The sequence below is a fragment of the Oncorhynchus masou genome, chromosome 14, assembly GCF_036934945.1.
Source record: "Oncorhynchus masou masou isolate Uvic2021 chromosome 14, UVic_Omas_1.1, whole genome shotgun sequence".
NCBI classification, from domain to species: Eukaryota; Metazoa; Chordata; class Actinopteri; order Salmoniformes; family Salmonidae; genus Oncorhynchus; species Oncorhynchus masou.
This window is the reverse complement of record NC_088225.1, coordinates 15,324,978-15,339,210: the sequence shown is the minus strand read 5'-3', so window position 1 is coordinate 15,339,210 and position 14,233 is coordinate 15,324,978. Positions and strand designations below refer to the sequence as shown.

Here is a 14,233-nt window from a genome sequence, read left to right as displayed (position 1 = left end):
CAACAGCTGTGCAGGTGCCTTATTTTGTGGAGAGGTAGGGAGCTCCCGTCTCACTTTGTTCATGGTGCCAGCCAGATTTGTTTTCAAATTGTTCGCCAATGACAGTGAAGTTGGAGACATTTCTCCCCTTGCCAGTGTAAGGTCTCCAACACTCACATGCTGCACAATGTAGATATTTTCCCAAATATTGAAAGCCGTTCAACATGTTCATTAAAGCACTCTCTCATTGTGTAGCCTGCTCCCAAGTAGCCCAGAGTAGACTGATAAGACTGCTGTGATTCAGTGGAATGATTTAGAGTACATATCATTTAAGATTCTAATTAGAATAGATCAATACAATAGGATGGCCTGTCCTGTTTTTAATTCACAATTGGTGATGACATAATTATGCATGGTTTGCTTCCCCCCCCTTTCTCCCTATCATACTTTACTTCATTTATTTCATCTGTTATATGTGGGAAATTAGTTTCGGTTTAGGTTCAGTTTTGAGGCAATTATTGAGCTGATTATCAACTGGGACGGCGCCTTCAACTGTTGAGAGAAGGAGTGGAGCAGGCCCCACTGTTCGGAGAAGGAGTGGAGCAGGCCCCACTGTCGGGAGAATGAGTGGAGCAGGCCCCACTGTCGGGAGAATGAGTGGAGCAGGCCCCACTGTCGGGAGAAGGGGTGGAGCAGGCCCCACTGTCGGGAGAAGGAGTGGAGCAGTCCCCACTGTCGGGAGAAGGAGTGGAGCAGGCCCCACTGTCGGGAGAAGGAGTGGAGCAGGCCCAACTGTCGGGAGAAGGAGTGGAGCAGGCCCAATTGTCGGGAGGAGGGGAGCAGGCCCCACTGTCGGGAGAAGGAGTGGAGCAGGCCCCACTGTCGGGAGAAGGAGTGGAGCAGGCCCCACTGTCGGGAGAAGGAGTGGAGCAGGCCCCACTGTCGGGAGAAGGAGTGGAGCAGGTCCCACTGGGTTATTTGCGAAAAGTCAATTAAATGGCAGAGTAATAAATACAATGAATGAGCAGTGACAATGACTGCTTTAGAAGTTCTAGTGTTAAGGAGTCCTATTTGTGGTGTGGTGGTCTGCCCTTTCACTGACACATCTCCCTGGTCCAAACCACTTTACCAAAGAAACAATCAAGGCTTTCATTGGCTTCAAATGATAATGAAAGAGAGAAACTGTGTATTCAAACATGGCACAAGGATTTCTGGGATCCAGTGGCCATATGACTCCATAACAATGCCCTGTGGTCCAATCACACGGTTATGTCACCACAATACATGCTGTAACCGGTCCCATGGTTCCACCACTTTGGCCCCACATAGACATCCATGTAGTAGAGATATTAAAGGGGGGATATGAACAGTGGGTTATTGAGTCAGTGCGGCCCCAAAGGAGGAGAGGAGAACAGGATAGGGCTCTCTCTTTCAGCATCCAGCCAAACCAGAGGGACAGAGACTTTGATGAGCCTGCCCTCCTTTGTGTTTCTAAGGGGAAATGAAACAAGCACACTGACCCGGGGCTTAGCAGCCGCAGGGCAGAGGGGGAGGGGGAGAGTGAGAGATGCTGAAGCACAGTATCTGTAACAGGGTGAGAATAATGAAGTTCACGTAAGGGAGAGGTATTCTTCCTCTACCTGTCTCTATATCTCTGTCTCTCTCATGTCTTTGTCCCCAGCATGGCCCCTCTACCAGGGCTCAGTCTTCTGAGTCATCGCTCTGTGCTTGGCAACTAAGCCCCAAAAATCCCTCTCTCTGTCTCCATCTCTCGCTCTAAGTGACTTCTTGTTAGATGCGTGCCTTATTTACTAAAGTGAGTGGTGAGGCAATCTGATGATGCAAATCGCTGTCACTGTCTGAATCAGTCTTGTATTGTCATTTTGGGTTACTATAGATAAATGGTGTGAATGTGACATAGGTCATTGTGAGATGGTGTGGTTCTGGTTTGGCTGATGAGCAGGTATGCCATGGAAAGACGGGGGTTATGGGTTTGCGTTAGTTAGTTACCGAACCATTTTGCATGTGGGCATGTGTGGATGCCCAATTCCCCTTGTGTGTGTGTGTGTGTGTGTGTGTGTGTGTGTGTGTGTGTGTGTGTGTGTGTGTGTGTGTGTGTGTGTGTGTGTGTGTGTGTGCGTGTGTGTGTGTGTGAACTTTCCATCCTGTACATTCCCAGAAGAGCTCTGACATTCCCACTAATATTCCTAAAGTTTAACTTGTCTACTTTTTTATTTATTTTAAACTTTATTTAACTAGGCAAGTCAGTTAAGAACAAATTCTTGTTTTCAATGATGGCCTAGGAACAGTGGGTTAACTGCCTTGTTCACTACCAGGATATTTGAGTGTGTGTGTGTGTCTGTGCAGCTGGAATCGAGTGTGAATTCTCCAAATTTCCCCCTGGTACCTCAGTGAGTTCATGTGATGTGGGATGTTGAGCAGACTAGCTACGGTGGATCACTGTTACACTGCCACTGACATAATATACTGTCCTGGCATCTGGTCCTGCTGGCTCCATCCATGACATAATATACTGTCCTGGCATCTGGTCCTGCTGGCTCCATCCATGACATAATATACTGTCCTGGCATCTGGTCCTGCTGGCTCCATCCATGGCATAATATACTGTCCTGGCATCTGGTCCTGCTGGCTCCATCCATGACATAATATACTGTCCTGGCATCTGGTCCTGCTGGCTCCATCCATGGCATAATATACTGTCCTGGCATCTGGTCCTGCTGGCTCCATCCATGGCATAATATACTGTCCTGGCATCTGGTCCTGCTGGCTCCATCCATGACATAATATACTGTCCTGGCATCTGGTCCTGCTGGCTCCATCCATGACATAATATACTGTCCTGGCATCTGGTCCTGCTGGCTCCATCCATGACATAATATACTGTCCTGGCATCTGGTCCTGCTGGCTCCATCCATGACATAATATACTGTCCTGGCATCTGGTCCTGCTGGCTCCATCCATGACATAATATACTGTCCTGGCATCTGGTCCTGCTGGCTCCATCCATGACATAATATACTGTCCTGGCATCTGGTCCTGCTGGCTCCATCCATGACATAATATACTGTCCTGGCATCTGGTCCTGCTGGCTCCATCCATGACATAATATACTGTCCTGGCATCTGGTCCTGCTGGCTCCATCCATGACATAATATACTGTCCTGGCATCTGGTCCTGCTGGCTCCATCCATGACATAATATACTGTCCTGGCATCTGGTCCTGCTGGCTCCATCCATGACATAATATACTGTCCTGGCATCTGGTCCTGCTGGCTCCATCCATGACATAATATACTGTCCTGGCATCTGGTCCTGCTGGCTCCATCCATGACATAATATACTGTCCTGGCATCTGGTCCTGCTGGCTCCATCCATGACATAATATACTGTCCTGGCATCTGGTCCTGCTGGCTCCATCCATGACATAATATACTGTCCTGGCATCTGGTCCTGCTGGCTCCATCCATGACATAATATACTGTCCTGGCATCTGGTCCTGCTGGCTCCATCCATGACATAATATACTGTCCTGGCATCTGGTCCTGCTGGCTCCATCCATGACATAATATACTGTCCTGGCATCTGGTCCCGCTGGCTCCATCCATGACATAATATACTGTCCTGGCATCTGGTCCTGCTGGCTCCATCCATGACATAATATACTGTCCTGGCATCTGGTCCTGCTGGCTCCATCCATGACATAATATACTGTCCTGGCATCTGGTCCTGCTGGCTCCATCCATGACATAATATACTGTCCTGGCATCTGGTCCTGCTGGCTCCATCCATGACATAATATACTGTCCTGGCATCTGGTCCTGCTGGCTCCATCCATGGCATAATATACTGTCCTGGCATCTGGTCCTGCTGGCTCCATCCATGGCATAATATACTGTCCTGGCATCTGGTCCTGCTGGCTCCATCCATGACATAATATACTGTCCTGGCATCTGGTCCTGCTGGCTCCATCCATGACATAATATACTGTCCTGGCATCTGGTCCTGCTGGCTCCATCCATGACATAATATACTGTCCTGGCATCTGGTCCTGCTGGCTCCATCCATGACATAATATACTGTCCTGGCATCTGGTCCTGCTGGCTCCATCCATGACATAATATACTGTCCTGGCATCTGGTCCTGCTGGCTCCATCCATGACATAATATACTGTCCTGGCATCTGGTCCTGCTGGCTCCATCCATGACATAATATACTGTCCTGGCATCTGGTCCTGCTGGCTCCATCCATGACATAATATACTGTCCTGGCATCTGGTCCTGCTGGCTCCATCCCTGCTGACATCCAATATACTGTCCTGGCATCTGGTCCTGCTGGCTCCATCCATGACATAATATACTGTCCTGGCATCTGGTCCTGCTGGCTCCATCCATGACATAATATACTGTCCTGGCATCTGGTCCTGCTGGCTCCATCCATGACATAATATACTGTCCTGGCATCTGGTCCTGCTGGCTCCATCCATGACATAATATACTGTCCTGGCATCTGGTCCTGCTGGCTCCATCCATGACATAATATACTGTCCTGGCATCTGGTCCTGCTGGCTCCATCCATGACATAATATACTGTCCTGGCATCTGGTCCTGCTGGCTCCATCCATGCATAATATACTGTCCTGGCATCTGGTCCTGCTGGCTCCATCCATGACATAATATACTGTCCTGGCATCTGGTCCTGCTGGCTCCATCCATGACATAATATACTGTCCTGGCATGTCCATCCATGGCCTGGCATCTGGTCCTGCTGGCTCCATCCATGACATAATATACTGTCCTGGCATCTGGTCCTGCTGGCTCCATCCATGACATAATATACTGTCCTGGCATCTGGTCCTGCTGGCTCCATCCATGACATAATATACTGTCCTGGCATCTGGTCCTGCTGGCTCCATCCATGACATAATATACTGTCCTGGCATCTGGTCCTGCTGGCTCCATCCATGACATAATATACTGTCCTGGCATCTGGTCCTGCTGGCTCCATCCATGACATAATATACTGTCCTGGCATCTGGTCCTGCTGGCTCCATCCATGACATAATATACTGTCCTGGCATCTGGTCCTGCTGGCTCCATCCATGACATAATATACTGTCCTGGCATCTGGTCCTGCTGGCTCCATCCATGACATAATATACTGTCCTGGCATCTGGTCCTGCTGGCTCCATCCATGACATAATATACTGTCCTGGCATCTGGTCCTGCTGGCTCCATCCATGACATAATATACTGTCCTGGCATCTGGTCCTGCTGGCTCCATCCATGACATAATATACTGTCCTGGCATCTGGTCCTGCTGGCTCCATCCATGACATAATATACTGTCCTGGCATCTGGTCCTGCTGGCTCCATCCATGACATAATATACTGTCCTGGCATCTGGTCCTGCTGGCTCCATCCATGACATAATATACTGTCCTGGCATCTGGTCCTGCTGGCTCCATCCATGACATAATATACTGTCCTGGCATCTGGTCCTGCTGGCTCCATCCATGACATAATATACTGTCCTGGCATCTGGTCCTGCTGGCTCCATCCATGGCATAATATACTGTCCTGGCATCTGGTCCTGCTGGCTCCATCCATGACATAATATACTGTCCTGGCATCTGGTCCTGCTGGCTCCATCCATGACATAATATACTGTCCTGGCATCTGGTCCTGCTGGCTCCCATGACATAATATACTGTCCTGGCATCTGGTCCTGCTGGCTCCATCCATGATAATACTGTCCTGGCATCTGGTCCTGCTGGCTCCATCCATGACATAATATACTGTCCTGGCATCTGGTCCTGCTGGCTCCATCCATGACATAATATACTGTCCTGGCATCTGGTCCTGCTGGCTCCATCCATGACATAATATACTGTCCTGGCATCTGGTCCTGCTGGCTCCATCCATGACATAATATACTGTCCTGGCATCTGGTCCTGCTGGCTCCATCCATGACATAATATACTGTCCTGGCATCTGGTCCTGCTGGCTCCATCCATGACATAATATACTGTCCTGGCATCTGGTCCTGCTGGCTCCATCCATGACATAATATACTGTCCTGGCATCTGGTCCTGCATCTGGCTCCATCCATGACATAATATACTGTCCTGGCATCTGGTCCTGCTGGCTCCATCCATGACATAATATACTGTCCTGGCATCTGGTCCTGCTGGCTCCATCCATGACATAATATACTGTCCTGGCATCTGGTCCTGCTGGCTCCATCCATGACATAATATACTGTCCTGGCATCTGGTCCTGCTGGCTCCATCCATGACATAATATACTGTCCTGGCATCTGGTCCTGCTGGCTCCATCCATGACATAATATACTGTCCTGGCATCTGGTCCTGCTGGCTCCATCCATGACATAATATACTGTCCTGGCATCTGGTCCTGCTGGCTCCATCCATGACATAATATACTGTCCTGGCATCTGGTCCTGCTGGCTCCATCCATGACATAATATACTGTCCTGGCATCTGGTCCTGCTGGCTCCATCCATGACATAATATACTGTCCTGGCATCTGGTCCTGCTGGCTCCATCCATGACATAATATACTGTCCTGGCATCTGGTCCTGCTGGCTCCATCCATGGCTCTGCCTCGCAGAAACCTTTACAATTCACCCTGGAGTTAGCAGCCTTTGTAATCGTGAATCTGTACTAAAGTAGTACTGTGTTGTTCCTCTCTGGTTCAGGTTGCTGCTGAAAGCGGGCATCGACATCAACAGGGCCACTAAGGCTGGCACTGCCCTGCACGAGGCTGCCCTCTACGGCAAGACGGAGGTGGTCAGACAGCTGCTGGAGGTAAGACACCTGGAGGGACATCAACCTCACTTAGTCTTTAACTCGTCTGATTCAATCGCTATTCTATCACATTCAACTAGTTGGTAACATGTTGTCCATTGTAAGTGAAGTGTTTTATTGAATAGGCTGTACAATACATTGCCGTTGACCGCATTAGACTTGAGAACATTGATGTTGAATGTGCTGCTGTGTTTCAGTGCACATCTGATTGGTCAATAACGTTGTGTGTGGTTTTGCCAGGCTGGTATAGACGTGAACATCCGTAACACGTACAACCAGACAGCCCTGGACATGGTGAACCAGTTCACCACCTCCCACGCCAGCAAGGACATCAAGCAGCTCCTACGAGGTGAACAGAGCACCAGTCATCACTGGAATACACTGGGACAGGACATGAAGAAATTATCCCATGAAGTATCATTCTTTGGCCGTCTTTATCTCTCATTCTGTGTTTTCCACCTGCTTTATTGTCCTTGAACCAGGGCTCTACAGTGTCACCATTTTACTCACAAACTGAAAAAGTCAAGTATGAGTTTTGATTTATATCATATAAATTGCTGCTGTAGTTCTTTTCAAAGTTCGTTGTCTGTTTTAGAAGTGTGTAGCCATAGAGTCTACTTGAGTGACTTTGTCCTTGTGTTTCTTGGCTATGGAAATCATTTTGTTCACATGCTAGGTTGTTTTTATGTTAGCTTGTTTGAGCTCGCTCAACTCAACTGCCAGTACATTGTACTTGCTTGAGCATGGAACACCACAAAAACATTTTATTCTTTCACTTTTGGTAATTTATTATAAAAACAAATCTTCCTCAAATACTTTTATTATGTTCCTAAATGTATTTGTGTGTTAAAAAAATCTATTGAGCTGCAAAAATGGAAAGTATAGTATAGTATAATATAGTATAGTATAGTATAGATTCCTGCAAGCAGATGTATTTCTTTGTGCTTTTGTGTAGTGAAGCGACTCTTGCATTCTCTTGCCGTTTGAGTTCTGCAGGACAGTGTGTTCAGAGGTGTGTGTGTTGGGAGAGGAGACAGACTGATACAGAGCCAGTGCAGACGTTCCTATAGCGAGAGAGGCCCAGAGGAGAGACTGAGGGATATGAAATGCTCTAAGCTGTAATTCACCAAGCAGCTGTGTTTAACCTCATGGAGTACAGGTTACATAACCCTATCAGCTCACACACACTCTCACGTACGCACACACACATCCAAAAGACTAGGTGTGTGGGTGCGTGTGTGTGTGCGACCTATGCGTTTGTTTGTGTGTGATTGTTGCGTGCCACCCCTGTGTACGTGCGCATGCTTGAGACTGTGTTTTGGACCTCTGCTGTTTGTGCTATCTCCTCTGTAATCCAGCAGGCCTGGTTCTTTGATCTGGTTCTCGCAGCCTGGGAACTCAGGCTATAATGAGCACTTGTGTTCCTCAGTCAGCAGACTGCTGCTTCAAACATGAAGGCTGTGGAGAGAGACTTCCTGTTATTCTCTGTGTTCAGAGAAGAGTGAATAACAGATGAATAGAACACAATCAGCCACCACACCTCCTCGTCATGGATTAATTATTGATGTGTACCAACCAGTCAGAAGCTGAATACAGCACTGACTGACTCTGCTCTCTGATGTCACTGCATTCCATACCAGTGCCGGATGTGACTAATTAAAAAACAACAGGCATTGGGATTGTAGCGGCGTCTGGGTATGTCCCCTTAAGGTGATTTGAAAGTGGTGTACATGTCAGTATGTATCAATCATTGGGCTGTATTTTCTTCCTGCCTTCATTCATACCAATTCCCTGAACTAACTTTGTGTGTGTTTCTCTTTCTCCTCTCTCTCTTTCTCTCTGTCCCCCTCTCTCTCTTTCTCCCCTCTCTCTGTCCCACTCTCTCTCTTTCTCCCCTCTCTCTGTTCCAATCAAGGCTTCTCATTGGCTCTGTTCCACTCTCTCTTTCTCCCCTCTCTGTCCCACTCTCTCTCTTTCTCCCCTCTCTGTCCCACTCTCTCTCTTTCTCCCCTCTCTCTGTCCCACTCTTTCTCCCCTCTCTGTCCCACTCTATGACTCCATAACTCTCCCTCTGTCCCACTCTCTTTCTCTTTCTCTCCTCTCTCTGTTCCACTCTCTCTCTTTCTCCCCTCTCTGTCCCATGTCCCACTCTCTCTTTCTCCCTCTCTCTCCCACTCTTTCTCTTTAAAGGGGGGATCTCTCTGTCCCACCTCTCTTTTCTCCCCTCTGTCCCACTCTCTCTCTTTCTCCCTTCTCTCTGTTCCACTCTCTCTCTTTCTCCCCAAACTCTCTGTCCCACTCTTTCTTTTCTCCCCTCTCTCTGTCCCTCTCTTTCTCCCCCTCTCTGTCCCACTCTCTCTTTTCACTCTGACCTGTCCCACTTTTCTCTTTCTCCCCTCTCTCTGTTCCACTCCCCTCTCTTTCTCCCATCTCTGTGCACTCTCTCTCTTTCTCCCTCTCTCTTTCCCACTCTTTCACTTTCTCCCGATCCCACTCTCTGACCCACTCTCTCTCTTTCTCCCCTAACTCTGACCCACTAATGTCCCACTTCTTTCTCCCCTCTCTCTGTCTTTCCCAACTCTCTCTGTCCCACTCTCTTTCTCCCCTCTCTCTGTTCTGTCTCTATTTCTCTCCCCTCTCTCTGTCCCACTCTCTTCCTCTACTCTGTCCCACTCCCTGAGTCTCTCTGTCCCACTCTTTCTCCCCTCTGTTCCACTCTCTCTCTTTCTCCCCTCTCTGTCCCACTAAGTGACTTTCTCCCCTTCTCTGTTCCACTCGTCTTTCTCCCCTCTCTCTGTTCCACTATCTCTATTTCTCCCCTCTCTCTGTCCCACTCTCTCTCTTTCTCCCCTCTCTCTGTCCCACTCTTTCTCTTTCTCCCTCTCTCTGTTCCACTATCTCTATTTCTCCCCTCTCTCTGTCCCACTCTCTCTCTTTCTCCCCTTCTGTCCCACTTGGCTTTCTCCTCCCCTCTCTGTGCCACTCTTCTGGGTTTGCTCCCCTAGTCTGTCCCACTCTCTCTTTCTCCCCTCTCTGTTCCACTCTCTCTTTCTCTTGTCCCCCTCCCTCTTTTCTGTCCCACTCTTTCTCTCTTTCTCCCCTCTCTCTGTTCCACTCACTCTCTTTCTCTCTGTTCCACTCTCTCTCTTTCTCCCTGTCCCACTCTCTCTCTTTCTCCCCTCTCTGTCCCACTCTCTCTCTTTCTCCCCTCTCTCTGTCCCACTCTTTCTCCCCTCTCTCTGTCCCACTCTCTCTTTCTCCCCTCTCTCTTTCCCCCCTCTCTCTCTTTCTCCCCTCTCTCTGTCCCACTCTCTTTCTCTTTCTCTCCTCTCTCTGTTCCACTCTCTCTCTTTCTCCCCTCTCTCTGTCCCACTCTTTCTCTTCCCCTCTCTCTGTCCCACCCTCTCTCTCTTTCTCCCTCTCTCTGTTCCACTCTTTCTTTCTCCCTTCTCTCTGTTCCACTCTCTCCCTTTCTCCCCTCTCTCTGTCCCACTCTTTCTCTTTCTCCCCTCTCTCTGTCCCACTCTTTCTCTTTCTCCCCCCTCTCTGTTCCACTATCTCTATTTCTCCCCTCTCTCTGTCCCACTCTCTCTCTTTCTCCCCTCTCTCTGTCCCACTCTTTCTCTTTCTCCCCTCTCTCTGTTCCACTCTCTCTCTCTTTCTCCCATCTCTGTGCCACTCTCTCTCATTCTCCCCTCTCTCTTTCCCACTCTTTCACTTTCTCCCGTCTCTCTGTCCCACTCTCTCTCTTTCTCCCCTCTCTCTGACCCACTCTCTCTCTTTCTCCCCTCTCTCTGACCCACTCTCTCTCTTTCTCCCCTCTCTCTGTCCCACTCTCTCTTTTCTCCCCTCTCTGTTCCACTCTCATCTTATCCCCTGTCTGTCCCATCTCTCTCTGCTCCCTCTCTCTGTTCCACTCTCTCTTTCTCCCCTCTCTCTGTTCCACTATCTCTATTTCTCCCCTCTCTGTCCCACTATCTCTATTTCTCCCCTCTCTCTGTCCCACTCTGGTCCTGCTTTCCCCTCTCTCTGTCCCACTCTTTCTCTATTTCCCCTCTCTCTGTGCCACTCTCTCTCTTTCTCCTCTCTGTCTGTCCCACTCTCTCTCTTTCTCCCCTCTCTCTGTCCCACTCTCTCTCTTTCTCCCCTCTCTCTTTTCCACTCTCTCTCTTTCTCCCCTCTCTCTGTTCCACGCTCTCTCTTTCTCCCTCTCTCTGTTCCACTCTCTCTCCCCCTCTCTCTGCTCCTGGTCCCACTCTCTCTTTCTCCCCTCTCTGTTCCACTCTCTGTTCCACTCTCTATACTCCCCTCCTCTGTCCCACTCTCTCTCTTTCTCTCCATCCTGTTCCACTAATATACTTTCCCCCTCTCTCTTGCTCTCCTCTCTTTCTCCCCCTCTCTCTGTTCCACTCTATACTGTTCCTCTCATCTGGTCCCCTCTCTCTGTCCCACTCTCTCTCTTTCTCTCTCTCCTGTTCCACTCTCTCTTTCCCCCTGTCCCATCCTGACTTTCTCCCCTCTCTGTCTCATCTTTCTCTTTCTCCCTCTCTCTGTCCCACTCTCTCTCTTACTGTCCTGTCCCATCTCTCCTCTTTCTCCCTCTCTGTCCCACTCTCCTGGCATCTTTCTCTCCTCTCTCTGTTCCACTCTCTCCTTTCTCCCCTCTCTCTGTCCCACTCTTTCTCCTGTCCCACTCTGGTCCTCCCCTCTCTCTTCCCCCCTGACATAATTCTCCCCCTCTCTGTCCCACTCTGGTCTTTCTCTCCTCTCTCTGTTCCACTAATATACTCTCCTGGTCCCACTCTCTCCTTTCTCCCTCTCATGTCCATGACTTAATCTTTCTCCCCCTCTCTGTCCCACTCTCTCCTTTTTTTCCCTCTCATGTCCCACTGACATTTCTTCCTGTCTCTGTCCCACCCTCTGGTCCTCCCTCTCTCTGTCCCACTCTCATGACTTTCTCCCTTCTCTCTGTCCCATCTCTCCTCTTTCTCCCATCTCTGTAACATAATATCTTTCTCCCCTCCTGGCCCACTCTTTCACTTTCTCCCTCTCATGTCCCACTCTCTCTCTTATCCCTCTCTCTGACCCATCTCTCCTCTTTCTCCCTCTCTCTGACCCACTCTCTCTCTTTCTCCCCCCTCTCTCTGTCCCACTCTCTCTCTTTCTCCCTCTCTCTGTTCCACTGACATAATATACTGTCTGTCCCACTCTGGTCTTGCTCTCCCCTCTCTGTTCCATAATATACTCCCTCCTGGCACTCTCTCTCTCTGGCTCCATCTCATGTCCCACTCTCTATACTTTCTCCCTCTCTCTGTCCCACTCTTTCTCTTTCTCCCCTCTCTCTGTCCCACTAATATCCTCTCTCTGTCCCACTCTTTCTCTTTCTCTCCATCTGTCCCACTATACTGTTCTCCCATCTCTGTCCCACTCTCTCTCTCCACCTCTCTATGTCCCACTCTCTCTTTTTCTCCCTTCTCTGGTTCCACTCTCTCCTTTCTCCCTCCATTCCCACTGACATCTTTCTCCTCTCCTGTCCCACTCTGGTCCTTTCTCCCTCTCATGTCCCACTCTCATAATTCTCCCTCTCTCTTCCATCCACTCTCTTTCTCCCCTCTCTCTGTTCCACTCTCTCTTTCCCCCCTCTCTCTCTTGCTCTCCTCTCTCTGTCCCACTCTCTCTTTCTCCCCTCTCTCTGTTCCACTCTCTCTGTTCCACTCTCTCTCTTTCTCCCCTCTCTCTGTCCCACTCTCTCTCATTCTATCTCTCCTGTTCCACTCTCTTTTCCCCCTGCTCTCTTGCTCCATCTCATGTCCCACTCTCTCTTTCTCCCTCCTGGCATCTGTTCCACTCCTCTTTCTCCCTCTCTCTGTCCCACTCTCTCTACTCTCCTGGTTCCATCTGGTCTTTCTCCCCTCTCTCTGTCCCACTGACATCTTTCTCCCTCTCCTGTCTCATCTTTCTCTTTCTCCCTCCATGTCCATGACATAATATTCCCTCTCTCTGTCCCATCTGGTCCTCCTCTCTCTGTCCCACTGACATCTTTCTCCTGTCTCTGTTCCACTCTCTCCCTTTCTCCCTCTCATGTCCCATGACTCTTTCTCCCTGTCTCTGTCCCATCTTTCTCCTTCTCCCTCTCATGTTCCACTGACATAATTTCTCCCTGTCTCTGTCCCATCTGGTCCTGCTTTCTCCCCTCCATGTCCCATAATATCCTTCTCCCCTCTCTGTCATCTGGTCCTGCTGTCTCCCACTCTCATGACATTCACCCCTCTCCTGTCCCACTCTGGTCTCTTTCTCCCTCCATCCCATCTTTCACTTTCTCCCCTCTCTGTCCCATCTCTCCTGCTTTCTCCATCTCTCTGACCCACTCTCTCTCTTTCTGCCCTCTCTCTGTCCCACTCTGGTCTCTGCTCCCTCCATTTTCCATGACATTTATCCCCCTGTCCTGTTCATCTGGTCTTTCTCCTGTTCCATCCATGACTCCCCTCTCTGTTCCACTCCTGGCATCTGGTCCTGCTTTCTCCCTCCTGTCCCACTCTACTCTCTTTCTCCCCTCTGTCTGTCCCACTCTCTCTCTTTCTCCCCTCTCTCTGTCCTACTCTATACTTTCTCCCCTGGCTCTGTTCCACTGCTGGCTCCCCTCTCTGTTCCACTAATATCTTTCCCTGGCTCTCTCTTGCTCTCCTCTCATGTCCCACTCTCTCTTCTCCCCCTCTCTCTGTTCCACTCTCTCTGTTCCATCCATGACATAATATCCCCTCTCTCTGTCCCACTCTGGTCCTTTCTCTCCATCTCTGTCCCACTCTTATACTTTCTCCCTCTCTGGTCCCTCTCTTTCTCCCCCTCCATGTCCCATAATCTCTTTCTCCCCTCTCTCTGTCCCACTCTTTCTCTTTCTCCCCTCTCTCTGTTCCACTCTCTCTCTCTTTCTCCCATCTCTGTGCCACTCCTGCTTTCTCCCCCTCCATGACCCACTCTTATTTCTCCCCGTCCTGGTCCCATCTGGTCCTGCTTTCTCCCCTCCATGACCCACTCTGTCCTCTCTTTCTCCCTCTCTGTCTGACCCATCTGGTCTCTTTCTCCCTCTCTCTGTCCCACTGACTCTAATTCTCCTCTCTCTGTTCCATCTGGTCCTCTTTCTCCAACTCTCTCTGTCCCACTAATCTCTTTCTCCCCTCTGGCCATCTGGTCTCTTTCTCCCCTCTCTCTGTTCCACTATCTATATTTCTCCCCTCTCTGGCCCATCTGGTCCTGCTTCTCCATCTCATGTCCCACTAATTCTCCCCTCTCTCTGTTCCACTCTCTCACTCTTTCTCCCCTCTCTCTGTCCCATAATCTCTTTCTCCCTGGCATCTGTTCCACTGCTGGCTCCCCCTCTCATGTTCCACTATCTCTATTTCTCCCCT

At 49.6% G+C, this 14,233-nt stretch overlaps 1 pseudogene; it reads left to right on the top strand.

Moving 5' to 3' along the window:
- LOC135554359 (caskin-2-like) overlaps nucleotides 1-14,233 on the top strand; it is a 69,215-nt pseudogene that overhangs the window by 21,739 nt on the left and 33,243 nt on the right.